The following is a 23,671-nucleotide window of genomic DNA, read 5'->3' as shown; positions in this document are numbered from 1 at the left end:
GTGAGTCTACAACCTGAGGCAGATCCTTCTGTTTGTCACCTGCAAAATGGGCCTTCCTTTTTGTTTGCCTTATATGACTTTGCTAGGACTTAATTTTCTGGACCAATGTATATCAAAGGAAATGCTTTGTGGTAGCAGTCGCAGGAGTAAAACCATAGTAATGTTCCACCTTCTATTGGTTGGATAGATCAGTAGTAGTAGTGAGATACATTTATAAAGCACAACTTATCACCCGGTGAACAGTATGCAGGCACGAGTGTGTAGCAAGTCAGCCCTTCCTCATCTCAGGTTGATAGATTGACTACCAATGCATTGGGTAACATTGACATATATTACTAGAGCGCTTAGAAGACAGAGGAATCCGTAATGAAGCACTATATTAAAACCTGAAACTATTAGTATTACAATTTTGACTCCAGGGCAAGCTGCAGGTCTGGCAGATTATATTTGTATGACGTGTAATGCCCCTTTGTTCTCCTCCCTGGCTGGTTTAAGGGCAAGGGTCTAAAGTAGGGCCCTCACCGTTCAAAAATTGGAAAGTTTCAGCTGTATGGTCAAAGAGTATAACACATTTGGGTCGTGGCACACACTGCCTTCACCTAAACCTTACAGGATAGCAACAGGAAAAGAAACTACGATTTACACACTGTACAAGAGTGAACATGTAGTATATATACAGTTACAAATAAGACCCAATCAAATGCTGATTCACAAAATGCATGCACACACGGACCTCTGCAAGACACTTCAAGGGTGAAAAGCAAACGCAATCCAAAACATGCAAACTACACTTCCCACCTACCGGCTTCATCTCCCAACACCCTGAAAGCACTGCTGCTAGTGTTCAATGGAAGGGCAGTGTGGCTCAGAACACTGGAGACGAAGCACGAAATGTAAGTGGCTAACATTGAAATAGGTAAATAGCACGTGTGTCACAGCTGCAGCCTAGTAGGCAAAGTAAAAAGTGCAAAAAGGAGGAATGCAACAGGGAAAATGGTAAGAGTATGAAAAGATGAAATGTGACAATGTTAGAATGACTGTAGTGCTAGCTGGGTGGTCATGGAACCATTGTGTCGCACAAAACTTGTGAACTACCTTATTCGTAAAGGGTGCATGCAGTAGCTCACTGAAAGGCAGCTCAGGGAGCCACCTGCCATTCATCTAGTTTTCCAGCCATGAGTCTGTGGTAGCAGCATTGCAGTTCCCTCCTTCTCAGACACTGATTACTCTCTGCAGGTTTTCTTAGGTTTCTAGTCTCTAAGCTGTGGTGGCCGTGTTAGGACGAATTCTCATTTATGGCTAATTTCCCTCACCTAGTGAGTCCCCCAGCAGTTTTGCTGGACTTCTGGAGTTTATTTTTTTCCACTTGGTAAGAGTGAGAGCTTTTCCCCCACTCTTACCTGGGTTTTGCTATGTTTTTCTACCTGTTTTTGTGATTGTGGACTTTGAAGTACACCACTTCAGTAGCCCCCTTCTTTTTGTGTCACACAGCACCTTCAGTGCCGTGGCACAGGGTTGTCTTTGAGACTTCCCTCGACTCCATATCTGAGGCGACTACTGTCCCCCAGAAAAGGGTAAAGTTACCATTAACTTTACTTAGTCAACCTACACAGATCCAGCACACCCCATCTTCCATGGAGTACTGGAAAGGGTTAATTCGTATCCCTTTGTATCTATACCTAGAGCATTGTTTCGCTCTTTTAACATTTAGACTTGGCTGGTGGCAGTGGTATCTACCCTTACTTTTCTACCCCGATTATATTAGATAAACGCGGTACTGTTCTTGGCTTTTATATTAGCCTCGAACATAAACCATCTTGACCAAATCGTCTTTCTCTTGGCTCCGGTTGGGTTTATTCGCCATTTCTTTTTGTTAAAGTCCTTCTTGTGTTTTACTTTGTGCGGCAAACTAGGTTCGCCTTCTTTGTTCACTGTCTTTTGCTGGGCTTCTGCCCAGAAGCCCTCCTCAAGGAGCATGGGTGTCTAGGTGGGCTGAATGTGAGGGAGGGGTGTAGTCAGCCCCTGCACAGGGTATCCTAGGAAACCCAAGTCGCACTTTGTCATGATTGGCCAGGGTAGTTGTCCGGGCCGGACAACCCCCCTGCTGGGTGATTGACAGCCAGGCTGCGTGAATGGGGGTTTTTTCACATAAAAGGCAGGTCTCTTGGGCTAGAAGTCAGAGAGTCGCCACTGGAACTACAAGGAACCGAAGAGAAGTGTAGAGAACGACGGCTGCTGCAACTACCCCGTCTCGGTGAAGCCCTGCTGCAGTCCTGAGCTATTTGCCCTTCAACGACTCAGAGAAGATCCAGTCCGGAGTCTTCTTCCCTTGAGCTTGGTGGGGATAACCAGCTCATCTTCTACAGCCAGAGGTCCTCTTCCGTCGTCGAAATCGCTGCACACTCCTGTAGTGGTCCAGATAGCCACCTGAAGAGCCTCTCCTGTTTTTAAGGAGCGCACCTTTTATTCCTTATCGCTGCTGCCGGCTTCATCCCTGTGTGGTGCAGATCCCCTTCAGACGTCCTCCTTCACAACGAAGCTCCAGGAATCGTGGGTCTGCGGGAAACCAACAGGAACAACTGCCAGGGCACTAGCTGCACCACTGGAACAAGGTACTGTGTTCTGTTGAGGAAACTGGGTGAATCCCTTTTTCTTCATTTCCAAGGCTTGCCCTTGTCTTCCCTCCTTCTTATAACTTTTGTTTTCGAACATTGACAATATCGATGTACTTTTGGCTACGTTGAATCATGAAATGTCTGACTGTGTGATCTTCGGCAACTGGCCCCGGTGTCTATCGACCCCGGCTCTGGCCCTTTGACTTTTGACCTCCTGTCTCTGAGTGTTTCTTGATTCTGCCTGCCTAACCAAAATATTGCCTGTGATTTTTGCCTCCAACTACCTCTGGGTATCTCAGGTGCTAATTTTTGCCCCGGTAGCATTTCATGTTACAGATATGCGTTTGTTTAGTAGACCGAACTGTCAAAAAGTGATCGCAATCGTATTTGCGGTAACATGTTTTGCTCATAACACCAGTTCATTCAAACACAGGGTACTTACCTTGAGACTTAAGTTTAATAAAAGTGTTGTGTTTATAACAAATGGTTTAAAAATAAATGTAGTTATATTTTTCTTCATGAAACCTTGAGTCAGTGTTCGCTTGAGTCACCGTAATTGTGGTCCCTTTGTGTAATCTCTGCTACTGCACATATACTCTTGAGATAAGCCTGGCTGCTCTGCCACTGCTACCACTCTGACATAGTAGTACAGGCTTGTACCAAAGGTAAAACTTGTATTGCCACCTGTAGTCTTAATTGTGTGTAGTGGTCCCTAAAGGCACAGCACAGGATTCTGCCTAACAGGCAGCCTTGCAGTTCCCTTCTTCTCATACACTGATTACCCTCTGCAGGTTCTCTTAGGTTTCTAGTCTCTAGGCTGTGCTAGCACCCTTGCAGTTCCCTCCTTCTCAGACACTGATTACCCTCTGCTGGTTCTCTTAGGTTTCTAGTCTCTAAGCTCTCGTGGCAGCCTTGCAGTTCCCTTCTTCTCATACACTGATTACCCTCTGCAGGTTCTCTTAGGTTTCTAGTCTCTAGGCTGTGCTAGCACCCTTGCAGTTCCCTCCTTCTCAGACACTGATTATCCTCTGCAGGTTCTCTTAGGTTTCTAGTCTCTAAGCTCTTGTGGCAGCCTTGCAGTTCCCTCCTTCTCAGACACTGATTACCCTATGCAGGTTCTCTTAGGTTTCTAGTCTCCAAGCTCTTGTGGCAGCCTTGCAGTTCCCTCCTTCTCAGACACTGATTACCCTCTGCAGGTTCTCTTAGGTGTCTAGTCTCTAAGCTGTGGTGGCAGCCTTGCAGGTCCCTTCTTCTCAGTCACTGATTACCCTCTACACATTCTTATAGGTTTCCAGCCTTTAGTCTGTGGTAGCAGCCTTGCAGTTCTCTCCTTCTCAGAGACTGATTAGCTTCTGCAGGTTCTCTTAAGTGTCTAGTCTCTATGCTGTGGTAGCACCCTTGCAGTACCCTCCTTCTCAGTCACTGATTACCCTTTACACGTTCTTATAGGTTTCCAGTCATTAGTCTGTGTTAGCAGCCTTGCAGTTCTCTCCTTCTCAGATACTGATTACCCTCTGCAGGTTCTCTTAGGTTTCCAGCCATTAGTCTGTGGTAGCAGCCTTGCAGTTCTTTCCTTCTCAGACAATGAGTACCCTCTGCAGGTTCTCATAGGTTTCCAGCCTTTACTCTGTGGTAGCACCCTTGCAGTTCCCTCCTTCGCAGACACTGATTACCCTCTGCAGGTTCTCTTAGGTTTCTAGTCTCTAAACTGTGGTGACAGCCTTGCAGTTCCCTTCTTCTCAGACATTGGATTTCTTCTCAGACAATGATTACCCTCTGCAGGTTCTCTTAGGTTTCCAGTCTCTAGGCTGTGCTAGCACCCTTGCAGTTCCCTCCTTCTCAGACACTGATTACCCTCTGCAGGTTCTCTTAGGTTTCTAGTCTCTAAGCCGTGGTGGCAGCCTTGCAGTTCCCTCCTTCTCAGACACTGATTACCCTCTACATGTTCTTATAGGTTTCCAGCCTTTAGTCTGTGGTAGCACCCTTGCAGTTCCCTCCTTCTCAGACACTGAGTACCCCCTGCAGGTTCTCGTAGGTTTCCAGTGTCTAGGCTGTGGTGGCAGCCTTTTCTCTGCTTCTCTGTCACTGATTACCCTCTACAGGTTCTTATAAGTTTCCAGTCTCTAGGCTGTGGTGGCAGCTTGCAGTTCCCTCCTTCTCAATCACTTATTACCCTCTGCACATTCTTATAGGTTTCCAGTCTCTAAACTGTGGTGGCAGCCTTTCAGTTCTCTGCTTCTCAGTCACTGATTACCCTCTGCAGGTTCTCATAGGTGTCCAGTCTCTAAGCTGTGGTGGTGGCAGCCTTTCAGTTCTTTTTTTCTCAGTCTCTGATTACCCTTTGCAGGTTCTCATAGAGTTCCAGTCTCTAGGCTGCAGTGGCAGCCTTTAAGTTCTCTCCTTCCCAGTCACTAATTACGGTCTGCAGGTTCTCATAGGTTTCCAGGATCTAGGCTATAGTGGCAACCTTGCAGTTATCTCCTTCTCAGTCACTGATTACCATCTACAGGTTCTCATAGGTTTCCAGCCTCTGGGCTGTGGTGGCAGTCTTGGGGTTCCCTCTTTCTCAGTCGCTGTTTACCCTCTACAGGTTCCATAGGGTTCCAGTCTCTAGGTTGTTGTGTGAACCTTGCAAGTCTCTCCTTCTCCATCATTGATTACCCTCTGTAGGTTCTTATAGGTTTCCATTTTCTAGAATGTGGTGGCAGCCTTGCAGTTCTCTTTCTCAGTCCAGAGCCGTGGCCAGGATTGTCTAACAGGTGGGTCCTGAAGCTAATGTATTTGGGCCGACCGCAGTGACATTAACATCTGTAAATGCCCAAAATGTGCTGCTGAGTGGGCATTTGCCTGCTCGCGCCCTACCCCATCTTTGCCTCTGTCTCAGTCACTGATTACCCACTGCAGGTTCACATAGGTTTCCATGTTCTAGGCTATGGTGGCAGCCTTGAGTTTTGCTCCTTCTCAATCATTGATTACTGTGATGAGTCTGATGGTGTCATCACTTCTTTCCCGGAGGTGACCCCTCCCCATGTGGCCTAAGGACGGCAGCTGCTCCCTGATCCTGACCCTCGGAGCAGCTATATGGGGGAAGATCACATGCAGGGAGACTGACTCTGAGAAAATATCATGGTGCAATCTGATGAGACATGGTGAAAGGGGCCCCTAGGGGTCCCTCGTGCTATGGAGACAAGGCAGTGACCATACACGAAAAGATGCGCCAGACACGAGGTTTCAAAATCCCAATGCTAGGGTTTATTGCAAGCAAAAGATAGTGTCAATTGGTCAATTCTGATCTCACGCCCCGCGACGTGAGTTTCCTAGACCTCGAGGGACGCAAGAGAGCGAATTACGTACATCAGTTACATATATACAAAATGCATATCATACAATCAGCAAAGTCATGTTCAACACCCCTCTGTACTAAGTTCCTTTGAACTCGGGATGACGATGGACATATCCGACGAATATGACGATCATAATGCTTTCGATGTCTATTCTAGTAACAATGTGCAATTTAGAAAGTGCGGAGGCATCTTGTAGAACACAGTGGTTCTGTTCGTGGAAGCAATCTGTACATGGGGGAAGAGCCACATTCCAAGCTTTACTATCTGAGGTACTATTCGTGTCCTGGGAGCCGACATGTTCTAAGGGGTTTTGCGAAGGGGGGCCGTAAGACAAGCATAATTCAAACCTTTAACTGTATTATTCTAACATAGTCTACCATCTTACGAGACTGGCTGGCAGCTGTGAAGTGATTAAATGCCCTGCAGCTTCCTCCCAAGGCTACAGAGAGGGAGCGTGGGCATTCCTTTCTGGGCTACTCATGAGGAGTTCAGCAAACTCTTCAGTCCCGCGACCTTGTCCTTTCATATTCAGACAACAATGTTAACAGTTGAGCAGAGTAAGCAGAATCCGCAAGAATTGCAAGCTGCAAAGCAGTTTTTTAGACAGAAAGCAATGAGCAATGGTTAACAAGCAAAATGGCGATTCTGCTACGTTTAAAATGGCCGCTTGTTGGTCAAGCATAACAGTCTATATTTCTATAATTCGGTGCATAAGACGGTTGGCCCATGGCCATCAAGTTACGTCTGTCATTCAAATGAAGGGTATTCATTTTTCCAGATTGACAATGGTATCCCCCTTCTTCTTTTGAGGATACCCTATTCCTGCCTAATGCCTTAATGGCATACTGTAACACCTCCCCTCATCCACCTAGGAACGATGAGGAAGACCTTCTAATGAGAGCTGTATGTAAGTCATCATGATCAGACGAATCCTCTAAAATTAATGAAAACACATTCTCAGCTCCTACCTACAAGTCATCTACAACGGACTTACCTTCAAAGAACAACTGCCCAGACTTTAGCTACAGAAATCTAAGAATGGACTTCCATTCCCATAACTACCAGAGAACCGCAACTAGGAAGATGAACAGAGGAATGCAGATCAAGGAAGGTGAGGAGCATAGGCCATGCTCTAGTTGTTGTGAGTGCATACCTGTGCCCCAGAGATATAAACAAGTGGAGTAGCTGACTAGAGAGAACCGCTGCTGGAGAGAGAAAGCTGCTTCTCTGAGAATGAGCCGAGAGACTGTGAGGCTGGAGAGAGGGCTGTGGAGCTGACCGACTCAAGATCTGAAAACAGGGAAGCTGACTGCAAGAAGAAATACGTGGCAGGAATGCTAGAAGCCAACAGAGGGCTCCCCGGCATTTTCAGGTGTTTGGAGGCAGCTTTTCCCTTACCAGAGCATGAAAACACGAAGCAGAAGAGCCCAGCAGGGACTGCAGGATGTAGAGAAGACAAGAAGCGGATACTGCAACCAAAGAAGAGACACAGAACAACCGCTGCCGTCTTACCGCGAGAGGAGAATATGCCTTCCAGGGGAAGCAGGGACGCCGGGGCATATCGGTAGCCATGCTAAAACCGAGTAAACATTAATGAAGCACATGAGAAAGAGAGAGAGAAAGGGAGAGAGAGAGAGGGAGAGAGGGAGAGAGAGGGAGAGAGAAAGAGAGAAAGAGAAAGAGAGAATTTTTTGAAAGAGGGAACAGAAGGAATGTGAGGGATTCGACCATCCACATGGGAAGAGTGCGCTCACCTGGGCTTTTTTTGTTTACTTAAAAGAATGAATGATGGGATAACAACCTCCAAAAATATGTGGGCCATTCCTGCACATATTTTCCCCGGTCACTTCACAGCAGAAAAATAGTCTTGTACTCTGGGAGAACACACCTTACCAGTGCCACCCTCCCCTGTCATGTGTAGCTGACACCTGACAGCTGTGGGTACATCAAAAGCCCTTGGCCATGGGCAGCCTGATTAGAATTTCAAGGCCTCATAGATTTGAATCTCCATTGTCAAACCTTGTTTGTGGCGGTGAATACTGAAGAATGTTAATTAGCAGACCTCAGAAGGCCTGGGTGCAGGAAGTGACAATGGAGACCAGACGCCAACACTTCTTTGTAATGCGACTCTGTACTAACACCCCTCCTTGGAATGTCCTGTCTGGAACCATTCCTTTCAGAGCAGGGAAGTATGTGAATTGTAGGAGTTGAAAGTCTGCCTGCAACCCCCTACTTCAAAGGAGGCCCATGTTGTGATCAAACGCCACATAGGGCTCAGTTAATTAGGGAGACACTTTGATGTACATCAGACAGGAAGATGGGTGGGACTTAGAAGTATATGTTGTCGTCATTCCCCTGTATGTTGCCAAGCGCCCTGGTTCTGACCTGAAGCATCACTGAAGATTGTTGGTGGAGACCCAGGATTGGCTCACCAATCCCTGGGCAGCGTTTGGCTTTAAAAGAGGGCTGAGTCCCTCACCGATCAGATCATTTGAAGACCTTGCAAGGAGTAAGAAGAAGGACTCATTTGGACCCGAGCTGAAGGTACAGAATACCTTACATCTTCCACCAGTATAGGAAGGCCAGGAGCACCTAGAGGGAAGCTAGCACCCTCCCCTAAACATCTCCCAGGGAACAGAGGGAGATACCAGACTTAGAGAACCCACCCAACAGCTGCAGAACTGGTACACAGCCAGCATACAGAGTGCCCTGTGCGGTTCCGACAGCAAGCCTCCTAGGTGGGAAGTGCCACAGAGTCTCTGGGCAAAGAACAAGGCTGTTGCCTGCTAACACAGTCCTGAGCTTTGGGCGTCGCCCTTGAAAGGACACGAGCCCTGCGAAGAAGCTTGGAGGAAGAGTGCCATACAAGCATCATCTAGCGTCCATCTTTTTTTTTTTTTTTTTTAATTTTGATTTTTATTGTTTTTTAACAGTTACAATTCTTGTATTACAACAGAACAGAAAAAGGTTACATATATGAGCATAAGGAAAACACATTAGCGACCCGCATTTGCACGTCTCGTTTCAACATCATTAACTCATGGGTACTACTAATAATACCCATATCTTAAGCGGATACTTTCCCGTTCTTTACATATATAAGCAAACCCACCCCTCCCCGGGAATGAGAGTTGTGTCACATAGAGGTTGAGGTGGCATGGTAGAGTAATTTTCTGCAGGGTTTGAGGCATATATATCATAAATGCATTCAAGGGGTCACCATGGAGGGGACGTATGTGTTCAGGAACTCTGCCCATAAGATTTCACATTGTGTTGCCCTGCCATGTAGGGAGGCGGTGATTTTCTCCATGGTACATATATTCAGTACCACATTAACCCACTCTTTCTTAGTCGGGGTCTTAGACAATTTCCAATTGGTCGCTATTAGCGCTCGTGCGGCCAATAACAGGTAGGGGGTTATGCCACAGACCCTTGTCCATTTATCTTCTATTTTCTCAAGGCTAAATAAGACTAGATGTGGGTCAGCAGTTCTGTATATACCATCCATGTGTCTGATCCACCCGAGGACCTCATCCCAGAAGATCTTAATCCTGGGGCATCCCCACCACATGTGCCAATAGTCGGCTATCTGTCCACACTCGCGCCAACAGGTAGGGGCTGAGGATTGATACATTTTGGATAGTCTATACGGGTCATACTGCCATCGATGTAGAAGTTTGATGGAGTGAAGTTTATATTGACATGAGACTGAGTTACGCGTAGCCATATTACACATCTTCACCCATTCTTTATCCTCTATTTCTGACTCCATATCAATCTCCCATCGTCTTCTGAGTTTCTGCGTGGACCCCCCTCCTCCCTCGAGAATGAGTTTATACATGAGGGAAATCAGGCCCTTCCTATCAGTCTTAGAGTCCAGCATTTTTTCAAAAGGGGTGAGTTCGCGGCTCAGTTTGTCAGCCCATCCTGCCTGTGTCAGTACTCCTTTGATTTGTAAGTAGTGGAAAGCGGACAGTACCCCGATGTGTAGGGCTTCGGTCAATTCCGGGAGGGTAATGAAAGAGTCGCCGTGGAGGAGTTGGCCCACCCTCTCCAAGCCCGCTTCATACCATGTCTGAAATCTATCGACATTGGGTATGTGGTTGTTAATACCCGGGGACCATAGGTGACTTAACGGGGATGGCCATGTTGTGATTCCCTTCATTCCCGGACCTTCCCTCCATATGTCCCATATGGTGGCAAAGAGTGGATGTTCCCTCGTTTTCTTTAGCACTGTTTTCCTCGGGGCCCATATCCATTCCCCTAGTGTCGCTGGATCTAAGTAGTGATTGTCCATTGCTATCCACTGTGGTTCCTTATGGCTGCGTAAGTGAGGGACGAGCACACGTAGCTGGGCTGCGGCATAATATTTTTTGATGTCAGGGAGGCCCACCCCACCTCTGTCTTTGGGCAGGGTCAACGTAGCATAGGCGATCCTGGCTTTCTTCCCTTGCCACAAGAACTTCAGAATCTCCCTCTTAACCTGTGTAAAATATTGTTCGGGTATTTTGATAGGGAGCATCTGGAAGGGGTAGAGAAACCTTGGGAGGCAGGTCATTTTTATGGCATTCAGTCTGCCAAGCCATGAGATCGTTAGCTTGTCCCATCTGGCCAGGTCTGCCCGAAGTTTAAGGAGAAGCTGGGGGAAGTTTGCCTCATACAGAGAGTCTAATCTTTTCGTAACATGTATCCCCAAATATTGCATCGTGTTGTGCTCAATCGTCAGACCTAGAAAAGAGTATTTTGCGATATTCGCTTCTGTGTCTCCCTGCAGGGGGAAAAGCGTGGACTTGGCTCGGTTGATCTTAAACCCCGATAGTCGACCATAATCTTCTATGAGGGAAATCGCTCGGGGGAGAGATCTCTCAGGGTTGGTCACGTGTAAGAGTATGTCGTCAGCATACAAGGCCAGCTTGTACTCCGTGGGCCCCAGGTGGATTCCATCTATACCAGCATCCTTTCTTATATTGTGTGCCAAAGGTTCAAGCGATAGGGCAAAGAGAATGGCTGACAGGGGGCAACCCTGTCTGGTGCCTCGTGCCAATCGAAACCACCGCGAGTATTCCCCATTCACAAACACTGAGGCTGTAGGTGACGAGTAAATTGCCTGTATCCCCTTCCGCAGGTTTGGGCCCAATCCAAATTTGTGAAGAACCTCCAGCAGGAAGTCCCACTCTACCCTGTCGAACGCTTTTTCTGCGTCAATAGAGAACAGCGCAGGGGCAGTGTTAAGACTATGAGAGGCATGTACTAAATGTAATGTCTTCCGCATTGTATCCGCACCCTGACGGCCAAGTATGAAACCCACTTGATCGGGATGGACAAGGCGGGGCAAAAAGGTTTCTATCCTAGCCGCTAAGATCCTGGAATAAATTTTAGCATCTATGTTAATCAAAGAAATGGGGCGGTACGATCCACAGTTCCTGGGGTCTTTCCCTTCTTTAGGAATGACGGCTATGAGTGCCTTGGTGAATGAATCCGGGGGGTTCCCTGTTTCTAAAATGTGGTTAAATAAATCGACAAGAAAGGGCGTGAGTTGCGGTGCAAAGGTCTTGTAGAAGCCCGCTGTATACCCGTCTTCCCCCGGAGATTTGCCTAACGCAAGTCTCTTAATAGCTTCCAGGACCTCATCCCCCGATATAGGGCCATCTATGGTGTCTGATTCAGTACGTGTCAGTGTGGGCATATCGACATCCTCAAGATATGATCGGATGTCAGATACGTCCGGGTCCTTCTCTGGAGTGTACAGGGCTTCATAATAGTCAGCAAATGATTCCGGGATAGAGGATCGGTTTGATTCTGGTCCGGATCCTTCACCACATATTTCCTGCACCCTGCGGTCCGTCTGTTGGGCACGTAATCTGGCCGCCAGCAGCGCGTCCGCCTTGTCCCCTTTCTCATAATATTTTTGCTTCAAGAGGAGGAGTTTGCGGGCTATCTGTTCATGCTCTAAAAGACGCAACTCTTCTCTCTTTTTTTTGGCATCTGCAACTTTTTCGGGGTCTACAACATCGCCCTCCCTTACATCCCTCTCCAGTTGGGTAATTTCTTTGCGGAGTTTGTTTTCAATTAAGGACCTCTCTCTTTTTTTCCTTGCACCTTCTCTCATGAGAATTCCCCTCCATGTAGCCTTACCAGCTTCCCAGACTCCCTGTTTGGAGACCTCCCCAGTGTCATTCAAACGGAAAAATTCCTCAATTTCGGTTTCCATCTCTATCTTGAATGTAGGGTCCTTCCATAAGGACTCATTACACCTCCACCGTCCGCATCTAGCGGGCATGGACCTCCAGTCCAGATCCACTGTCACCATGTCGTGGTCCGACCATGATATCATTGTGATTTCAGACTGGGAGGCCGTGTCATACAGATCTCTCGAGGAGTAGAGATAATCAATACGCGTTAGCGTGTTGTGCGGTGCCGAATAGAAAGTGTACCCCCTCCCTGTGGGATGCATATTTCGCCACGTGTCAACCAGGCCGTACAATTCCATCAGTGTTTTGAATTGAACGTGATTTCCACCAAACTTATCTCGCGTGTCGGGGTTGCCAGGATGCCAATCTATCTCGGGGTCGGCCCACAAGTTAAAGTCTCCGCCCAGGATGACGTGCCCTTTCGCCTCTAGCATGATTTTAGGGATCGTCTTGGAAAGGAACCTGAACTGTCCCACATTGGGAGAATAAATCGTAGCAATAGTGAGAGATATCTTACCAATTGTCCCCACAACCAGAAGGGCACGCCCCTCCGCATCTGACCAGATCTTTGAGGCCTTAAAGTCTATGTCTTTTTTGATGAGTATTCCTACCCCTCCCTTCTTCAGTGGCCCAGAGCCCCAGAACTCCAATCCGGATCGTTTTCCCAGAATCACTCTCTCCTCCCCTCTCATGTACTTGGTCTCTTGCAGAAAGAGTATGTCCAGTTTTGCTCTACGGAATTCTCTCATGACAAGTGATCGCTTCGTAGGAGAATTAAGACCTTTAACATTCAACGTTCCCACCCTCATGGTGCCCTCACAGCATAAGTTAGCGGTCATTATATAGGCTTACTGTGTGCCCGTATGAACTCGATGACCAATTCAGTCGCGCCCCGTGATACCCAAACAACCATGCCGCCCCCTCCCTCTTAAAACCGTAACTTGTAACTTTAGCTTGACACACATCCCTGTCTCTCTTTCCCACCCACCCCCTCCCTTCCCACCCTGGCTTCGGCGGCGTCCGATTAGACCCAGTTAGAGGCACTGGGTCGGAACCGAACCACCAATGGAGACCGTTACCTCACGGTCCCCTTACAAAGTAAACATCAATGAGTTATTAATGAGCCCCCTATAACTCCCCCAATCTGCACGTATTGATATAATGTAAGTGTGAGAGATACACAACATCACCCAACCTTCTCCCACAATGCACTATGATAGCGTTCATTACAGTTGAGTTACATCATTTCTACCCAGTGTCAACTGCCCCCCACCGGGGAGCCATTTTCCCTACGGTATTTTCTCGAGCCCTTCACTCTCCTTCTCTTCGGGCCTTGCGTCTGCCATTCCCCCTCCTTCCGGGGGTGTTCGTCACGAGGGCCCTCCTGATCGTGCGGGCCTAGTAGATCTGCGATGCAAGCCTTTATATCTTGTTCAGAGTTCAGCCTAAATTTCGTACCCTCATGTTCAAAGGAAAGAGAGAAGGGGTATCCCCATCTGTAACGCGTGTCACTAGTTTTGAGCCAAGTGGTAAGTGGTTTACACATCTTTCTTAAAGCCAATGTGAAGGAGGAGAGGTCCTGGTAAATGGTTATTTGCGCTCCACAAAGAGTGATGGACCCTCCGCTCCTCGCCTTTTCCAAAACTCTCATCCTATCCTGATAGCGGTGGAAGCGCGCCAGGACGGACCGCGGGCCTCCAGGCGGCCCTCCCGCTCTGTGAATGCGCTCCGTCTTGGGTTCGTCAATATTATCATCGGCGACGAGGAGCTTGATAATGTCATGTAGAGTTGATTTCAGATCCTCTTCCGTCTCCCCCTCTTTCTCCGGAATCCCGAAAAAGCGCAAGTTATTTCTCCTCTCCCTGTTTTCCAAATCGTCCATCTTGAGCTTACACTCCTGCTCCCTCCGTTCCAGCTCGGTTATCCTGTGGTTTAGCTGTGTTTCGAGGACGCCAATGGAGGCCTGATTGTTCTCCATTCCCTCAACCCTGTCCTCTATGCTGTCGAGGCGTTGCGTGAGTTTATCGATCTTCCCCCCAATGTTGGCCCCCATATTCCTTATTTCTGCAAGCAATCCAGCAATGTCACCTTTGGTAGCAGCTGAATCAGTGTCGATGGCAGGAGCTGGTGGAGGAGTCGGCGAAGTCGCCATGTTAGGGGGATCACCGGATCGGGGCAGGTAGTCGTAAGCGTAGATGGCCAGTTTCTGTCGGAGGTTCATTCGCTTGTTACCTACGCAGATGTTTGGCACCACAGAGGAGGCACACGCCCCTACTCTTCGTGATAGTACTGTTCTGGTCTTCCTTCGACGCGGGTACGTCCGCTCAGGGGGCCCTACCCTCTGTGGTGTGAGGCAGTTCCTCGATGGGGCCTGGCCGGGACGAGCAGTCTAGGGCCGTATCAGGAGCAGCACCGAACAATTACACGACCGTCTCTTCGTGCGAAGAATGTAACTTTTTAGCGAGGCCGTGCGGGGTAGACCAGGGTACCCGTACACTTTCGGGGAGCCAGGGCAGACTTCCAGAACTTTCGCGCGGTCCACACGCGGGATTTCTAATATTAGAAAGTCAGAGAGGAGGTGGACGTGCCACCGCAAGATCCGTCCATCAAAGAGGGGGACACTCCCATAACCGGGGTCGTGTTCCTCGCGTGCCCTCCCAGGGGTCGCCGCGAGAATGCAAGGTGCGGGGAGGGGGTCAATGGGAGGCACTCACCTCTGCTAGTGTCTCACAGGGGGGCAACAGGCCCCCAGCCGTTTGCCACCGGACCGCGTCCCACCACGGGGCCCAACCGCCAGGTCCGAAGGGAACGCGCGGTCGGCCGCTTCCGGGTCGCGCTCGTCGAAATTCGAGCAGGGCCGGGGTCGGGTCAGACCTCGGCGACGGATATCCAAGGGAAGCCGATTCCAATTTCTCTCGAGACCTCTACCATAGGTGGGGGCGACCTTCCCACAGCTCCTCCATAAGTTTCAGCTCCGGGGGGTCCAAAAGCGGGGGCTCATCTCGCCTTTGGGGGGCCTCGGTACGGGAGCTCACGCGGAAGCAGTCTTCATCCGCGCGCCCCCTGGTGGCCGACCCAGCGTCCATCTTTTAAGGACAATTTCAAGACAGTCGAGTCCTCGAATTGCATCCGGCTGCACTGCTGACTGTGGTCACGCTGCAGTCGCCAGAGCCGTCAGAGATGCCTTGACCAGCATTCCAGATCTGCCAACCAGCACAGAGACAGCGATTCTTGCCCCTGAGCTGCCACGCCATACAGCCTGCAGATGTCTATCCAGCCTCGCTTGCCGAACCGCCTGAAGCTGTCTCCCGCCACTAACTTTCTCACAGGTTGCAAAGAACCCTGGAACCGCCTCGACGCTGTCGAGCACCAAGAACCTCTTCAGCACAGGGTACATTATGGTTCTGCCCCCCTGGTCCTTCCCTGAAGGCCCCTAGAGACAGTTACGGCCCTTTGCTCCTTTGGTGCTGGAACCAAATAATCTTGAACTATAAGACTGATTACTTTACCAACTACCCTCCTGTCAGTATCCAGAGTGCATCCCTTTCCTTTGTGAAACTGTCTGTCCTCTGTGTTACTTTACAGTGTGGGTTGTAATTGTAGTGTGCTAGAACTATCTGTTGTAGTACTAATAAAGTAGATATTTAGATACCAGACTCAGAGAACCCACCCAACAGCTGCAGAACTGGTACACAACCAGCACACAGAGTGCCCTGTGTGGTTCCAACAGCAAGCCTCCTAGGTGGGAAACTTAAGCTTGACTGGACAGTCCCTTTTATCATTGGGCAACAATTTTATTTTCGCTGTGTTACAACTAACCAACGATCCACAACCTTGCGAAGAGAAGCCTGTCGTTCCAAAATTGAACAAGGAGGTCTTCTAATTTAATCTGTTTGGATTCTTTCGGGTGTACTAGAGGTGTGGGGTTGAGTGATGGTTTAGAAACCGATATTCATCCCTCGACCACCGATTCCCCCGGAAGTTGATCCGTCACAAGGAAAACACAAGACTTTCAAGTTTGTGAGTGTATGAGATATACATGTAAGGGAAGCCCTGGTAGGATAACAAAAAAAACAGGCAAATATAACATCAGAAAAAACAGAAACAAGAGACTATCAATTTTGGAGAGGTGCACAGAGCTCACCTGAGAAAAGCCTGGAAGGGAAGTATACCAAGCAAATTTAAAGTGTAAAAAGCACATATGAGAAAGTACTGGCAGGAAAGTATACCAGGCAGTTACAAGTAAGTACATCTAAGAAAGCTCTGGCAGGAGAGTATACCAGGCAGTTGCAAGTGTGTGCATCTAAGAAAGCCCTGGGAGGAGAGTTGGACTCACAGTAGCAAGTGTGTGTATAAGAGGAAGCCCTGGCAGGGAAGTAAACCAGGAAAGGACAACTTGAACATTGTATAGGGAGGACCTGCTTTAAAGAGGTCCTGAAAAAAGCAAATCAAGATTAGCAAAAAGGATGTGCTGATCACGAGAAGCGGAGTGAAGACCTGGCAGGAGAGTACATCAGGTATCCTAAAAAAGACAGTGAGCCAAGTTATTTGGTACACTAATTGTGTAATTAAAATCTAGCAGGAGAGTATGCCACGTATCCTAACAAGACAAAGAGCCACATTGTTTGTGCACTAATTTTATTACTCAAGAGAAAACCTAAGGGACTGACATTGTTTAGTAATCAACTAATGGAGGAGAATCACCGTCTGGAATAAGGAACTCTTTCCTGTTAAAACCTTTGTGTTGCAGTTACGCATTTTCCTTTTTAATCATTTGTGAAAACATTACCCTTTTCACTTTAGGATTCAGTTTGTTAGAATGTGAAAGCCAGAATAGTACTTTGGACATAGGGTGGTTTTGCTTTGTACACCCTAACCTTGACAGACACTTATTTTTGGTTTTAGGTAGGGAAACACCTCTTAGAGCAGAGACAGATCGACATGTTTCCACCCCCTTTTCTTTTAATACAAGTTAACGGCCAAAAACCATACGTTTATGTGTCTGTGTCTCATTGCTGGCTCCTCACATTACCCTCTATAGGTTCTCATAGATTTCTAGCCTCCCGGTTGTGGTGGCAGCCTTGTGGTTCTCTCCTTCTCAGTCACTGATTACCTTCTGCAGGTTCTCATAGTTTCCCAGTCTCTAGGTTTTGGTAGCAGCCTTGCCATTATCCCCTTCTCAGTCATTGATTACCCTCTGCAGGATTTCTTAGGTTTCCAGTCTCTGGGCTGTCGTGGCAGACTTGCAGTTCTGTCCTGCCCAGTCACTGACAATCTTCTGCAAGTTCATAGCGCCACCCAGAAGCCATCACCAGAGGTTCAGCTCTAGTTCAGAGCCAAATGTATATATGCAACTCCCTGTGAACAGCAATGTCCAATGTCTGACCGTGTTTGCTCAGCAGTGCTAACAAGATGTTTAAAAAACACATTAAAATTAAGAAAAAGATACAAATATTACTCTTTTTCTTCTATAACGCTGGTGGACCAGTGCCATGCACCGATTGAGTACTGAATTGTACAGAAATCCAGCTCATGTATCAATTGCAGGTGATGATAAGAAGAGCATTATTCGTTGACTTCCAAGGCAAGGAAACACCATCCTGAATCTATCAGCAACTGACCGCTCTAACTTAACCCACCCTCCAGAACCCTCACCGTTATAGGTCACTAGTCTCCTGAAGGATTTAAAGCCAATGAACATTCTGAAACACATCACTAAGGCTTCCGGCCGAGGCATCCCAGCTCCGGCCAATACAATGAACACTTTCATTAATACTAAGTGATTCCTCGGGGTCTACTTCCAGCTACCATATGATATGATGAATTCCGGCCCTATCATTCCTGCCATAGAGCGTAGGATCCACTCCCACCATGACGACTTCCACTCTCCATTGTTCATACCGGGCCTTACCAGTCTGATCAACGTTTCCAGTCCTGTTTTTAGCTAATGCTCACAGTTCACAGAAAACAAAAGCGCCCCACCCGCCCAGGTAGTCACACAAGCGGCCCACCAGAGTTCACTGTAGGTCAGTCCATCAGTGCAGGGGAGTGTATTCCCAGCTGCGAGAACGCAGAATGTAGGGAAGCCGGTGGAGCTGCTATGCTGTCGTAGTACTCTAGAAAGAGAAACTGGCAGCACTGTTTTTCGGTAGAAATGGACATTTGCTTATGTGTGGCTTCAGGGTTAGTATCGTGTACGTATGTAATACACTGGTAGTAGTGCTCACCTTTTGTCATTCTTTATTAAATAACGTTGAAACGGCAAGTCCTCTCTTTCACCACTGTCCTTAAAACAAGTTGTCCCGGAAATGCGACACGTTTGGCTTGTATGAAGAGCTTATGTTTCATCAGCTTGTTTAATACCTTAATGACATGTTCTGCTTTAGCCCATTCTCCTCCTCACCTGGCCCAGTGAAGAAAAGCCCAGGTGCCCATGATCTGGGGGCTAAGAAGGAGAAGATACATTATATAGTGAACATAGGAGCCAGGCCAAGGTGGATCAAAACATGATATAGATGGAGAAACCGCCAGTGCAGTTTGATATATTCCCAAATTTCTAAAAAGAAGCTCAATACAACTGCAATGCCCTTCCTATCTCATATGTCAAGTCATTCATGCAAAGCAGTTGAGCATATGTAACATTTGACCAAGGGTACAAGGCAGTGCAGCAGTGGGGTCTAGGAGGTTTTCCAGACTTTTTTTGGGTGAAATACACTTTTGCCGATTTGTTTTTCTGATTTATTTCCACGTTTTTTTAACCGAAAAACCCTTGCAACTCCCTTGCATTGCAGACCCTCCACCTGCTAATGCTTATTAATGTCCTTCCATTGGCTGACAGGTGTGGACTCTTACATTTCTGTCAAGCTCTCAGTAAACACTGCTAATCTCCTTAATTCCAAATCTCAACCTATGTGGGGTCCCACATGCGAATGTATTGGTCAGGCTCAAGTCCAATGGATCCTTAATAAGTGGTACACATGCAAGCGAGAGGACTTTAGTTGTTACTGTGCATCTGAAAAGAGGCTTTCCTCAGCTGTTTATGGGCTCCATAGGTGGCAAGAGACAGTGAGGAGAGCTTATCCTGCTGATCCCATGCTCGGCCTGTTCTGTATCCTCTGTGAGGGAAGCATGCACTGGTGAGGCCCATTCTGGACCTCTTATGTATGAGGGGAGTTGCTATAGCAGAGGCTCATGCTGTACTTTGCCTGGGTGGGGGGAGATTACATTGGTGAGGCTATCCTCGGCCTGTCCTATGTGTAGTCCCTGTTTTCTGGCCACAATCCAAGTCAGAGGCTCCCATTCCTGGCCTAGGTTAGGGTCAGTTTCAATGGAAACCACACACCCGCACTCCTCAGGCCTGCTGGGTAGTGTAAGGGTGTCGAAGAAGGATACTGACAAAAGGGTAGCATTTCGGTTGGCAAAGACCTTTATTTAACAAGAAAAGAAACCCTTGCTATTCCTGTCTTCTAAGAGGGGTTTCCATGCCTCAAACTAATACTAAAAGGGTCTGTCATAATGTCAATCGAAATCAAAACTCCAGCATCCTGTGTCATAACCTACTTCTATCCCTTACACTACACCTAAAGAATAAGTCAACAGAAAGTATCTTCTCCAGGATAATGACTCAGTTCTCCTGGTCTTGGGTGGTGTTCCCAGAAATGTTCATTGTAAAAAGGATGTAATGTTCTTTGGCAAAACGATACCAGTGGGAATGACTCCCTTGCCCTGGCTTGTGGTTCCAAAACACGTTTGCACCAGTCACTTTCAGAACCAGGAGAATGCTCCCTTGTCCAGGTATTGATTCCCACAATCCAATGTAGGTCACATCAAATCCAGGGGGAATGATTACCTTACCCTGGCGTCTCTTGATCAAAAAGGCTTTCAGATTCTTCAACTTTCAGGCCCAGGAGAATGACTCCCTTCTCCTGGTATTGGTTCACACACTCTAATATAGTTCACAGCAACGCCAGGGGGAATGACTACCTCGCCCTGGCATCTCATTGGTCAAAAAGATTTTCAGTTTCTTCAGCCGTCATACCCAGGAGAATAACTCCCTTCTCCTGTTAATGGCAAAGTCCCAAATCCTTTTCAGGGCCTCAGTGGACGTCTCCCTACCATTGCAACGAGGATGCTTTCCTCGGATGCTTAGTATACTTATGTCGGGCTCCCAAACCCTTCTGTGGTGGTCAGTGGATTTGTTGCTGCCACTGCTATGAGGATGTTCTCCTCTGATGCTTGATTCACTTGGATTAGGGTCTCAGACCCTTTTTCTGGTGGTCAGTGGTCTTATTACTGCCACTGTGATGAGGACGTTCTCCTCGGATGCTCGACATGGTTGTCTTGGGGTCCCAGACCCTTCTCTGGTGGTCAGTAGTATTATTGTTGCCAGTGCAACAAGGAATTCTCCTCGGATGCTTGATGCACCCTTCCCAAAGGGCCAGCAGGGAGCTTCTCAAGCCTGCCTCTCTTTCACCTCCGTGTCCCCTCCGGATGTCTCATACCTCCCGTTACCATCATTGGGACCTTGGTACGCCACAGTGGCTTCCTGGGACTCGGAAGCATCTCTCTGGGCTTCTCTCCTTTGCTCCTGCAGCACAGCGGCGGTGCCATGCTCTACTCATCTTCTCGGCACTCTCTTCCTACTTCGTGTTTGGGTCTACTCCAGCTGGACCAACGGAGAACTCCCTCAGTGCTTCGATGGCATCCTCCACTCTTTGGGATCCCCAGTCAGCCGACAGGAGTTGAAACTCCTGCCCTGGATGGTTTCACACCTGCTGCCTCTCTCAGCTGGACTTGATGAAGACTTCAGTCCTTCTTCTCTTAATCAATGTCAGCCCCGCCCCGTCAAAGTCCTTTGTTGTTCTTGATGGATTGATCTTCATGCATCCTCAGGGCCACCCCATAACAGTACTAGCACAGTTAGTAATCTTCATGTCTTCTGTGCTCTTCTTCATCATGGTACCTTCTGTTGGATCTGTTTCTCCTATTCTAGAAAAATAGATGGTTCTACTCTCAAGGAAAATGTTTGACATGGAGGGAGGGGTTAGGGAAGGTTGGGATGTCACATTGGCCAATGGGCTATATCCTAGGTGATGGTCCTGATCCCCAGAGGGGGTGTCCCTCCCCATGAGGTCCTCCCGTATTAAACTACTCCTAGGGGGACTATTGGGTAGCAGCAGCACCTTTCTAACCTTATGGGAAAGAGCTCCCCTTTGGAGAGGAAGTGATGATCCCTTATGAATCATCACAGTAGGGAGGGCCGTTTCGCCTGCTTGCTGCGCTACTTTGGGTCTCGGGCGGTTGGAATTTTGGGGGTTGTAGTGATCACATAGATCCGTCAAAGACGGCATTAAAAATGTACTTGTCCGATAAATGGTTTACAGGTTTTTTTTTATCAAATCTTTACTATATTTGTTGCCTAGTTTTTGATATTATAGGGTAATTTGAGTAAGGGTGTGTCCTGGCTGGTCTCTCACCATCCCATAGGCTCCCTCCACCCTAGCCCAGGGGGGCACTGCCACTAATCACCGCTGTGCTCTGCCACCTGTTGGGTTTCCTTCCTGGCCTGCCCCTAAGCACTGCATCGTGAGATGTGGGGGAGCTGCTGGCCTTGACCATGTCTGCTCCATGAGATAGCTAAGGGCTTTCCTTCACCCAGGCTGCCTAGCGAAGAAGCCTGAGACTTACCTCCCATCTCTTCTACACTGGGGCCGGTAAGCCAGCGGCTCACCTAGGTAAATAATTTTCTTTTATATCTCCTCTGCTTCTTCTATCCTTCTCCTTTTTCTAACTTTTTCTAACAGTTACATTTGTAACTGTTTCTTTTTTAAATCCTCACTGGGTTCTTTTCCCCACTGCCCAGTCCTTTCTTGGGCAAGGGAGTGCTATCCCTTTGTTTCCTATTGCTTTTTCTATTAGTATTTCATCCAGCCCAATGGTGGGCTGGATGGTTTGATCCAGTTCAAATACATACAAACACATACACACATAAAAACAATAAAGGTCACACTGCACATTTAATAATAAAAAACTTGAATTACCATGGTGTCTGTGTCTTTATTCCTAGGACTCTCTTTAAGGGATAAGCATGAAGCCTTTACAAGCCACATCCCGTGGGCCCAAAGGAGCAACCACCATTGCAAAGTTTGGGGGACCAATATTGCCAGATATACATTTAGGATTGCAATGTTGAAGCGCTTTATCAGCATTGCTTTGCAAAATTATTGTGTAGGTTTCACAGACAGTAATGGCCCAAAATGTCAACCTCAGAATTCTGACTCCCGAAATTCCGACGTTTTTCTTCTTCAAAATATATATCACATATATATATGTGGGGGTTATGGCATATAATAGTGGTATGGGAGGGCTGCGGGCAGTCTCCCCCCACATATGTATGTGGTGTACATGGGGATTTAAAAAAGAAATCAGCGTTTTCGGCGGTTGGAATTTTGGGGGTTGTAGTGATCACATAGATCCGTCAAAGACGGCATTAAAAATGTACTTGTCCGATAAATGGTTTACAGGTTTTTTATTATCAAATCTTTACTATATTTGTTGCCTAGTTTTGATATTATAGGGTAATTTGAGTAAGGGTGTGTCCTGGCTGGTCTCTCACCATCCCATAGGCTCCCTCCACCCTAGCCCAGGCTTCTCTGCTACCCAAAGTCAACGTGAACACTAAAAATCAGTAACCCCTACTGTCAAAGGCACCTTCTCCATGATGGGAAGGCCTAAAGGCAACAGTAGCAGCCTCATCTATTGTACTCCCTCCAAGACTTATTAAGGACTAACAAAAGGTACCCGTTTTCTGAACGGGTTCTGTAGATAAGCATGACAGCACTCTCATCAATTGTTTTTTTTGGGTTTTTTTTGATAATTTATTCACAATACAAATAAGAATACACCAACGCATAATACAATAACATTATATACAAAGTCACAGAAACAGTAAATAAACAATAAAATTCAGGACCCAAACCCACCCAACCCCCTGTTCACATTTCGTTACCTACAAGATCAGTTCAACACAGTTCCAAAAATGTTCCCCAAATCTTAAGAAACAAACCCATTTTGCCTTGTTTTCTATACAGTCGTTCCTCCATAGCTGCCAAATTCCCCATTTCAGTCAGCCACAGCTCTTTGTCTAATGTAGCAATCGACTTCCAATTTCTGAGGATAATCTTTTTACCCATTGCAGCTCCTCTGAAGAACCATTTTTTCTGGCACTGAGTGAGATCTTCCAAAATGGAATCATTCCCCAGAATTAACGTCTCAAAATTAAAATCAATTGTCACATCCAAGATTTTCTCACAAATACTACCGATATCATTCCAAAACCCACAGACCTTCACACAATCCCACAACATATGTTCCATAGTACCATTCTCCTGAACACATGCCCAACATTCCGGTCCATCCTTCAAAACTCTCCTCCAGAATTTTTCTGGGGTCCAATACACCCTATTCAAGATCTTAATTTGTCTTGCCCGTTCAGTCAGTCCAAAGGAACACAATTTGACAT

The sequence above is a fragment of the Ambystoma mexicanum genome, chromosome 3q (assembly GCF_040938575.1).
Source record: "Ambystoma mexicanum isolate Mex_15411 chromosome 3q, UKY_AmexF1_1, whole genome shotgun sequence".
Classification (NCBI taxonomy): Eukaryota; Metazoa; Chordata; class Amphibia; order Caudata; family Ambystomatidae; genus Ambystoma; species Ambystoma mexicanum.
Note: the sequence above shows the minus strand (reverse complement) of the source record.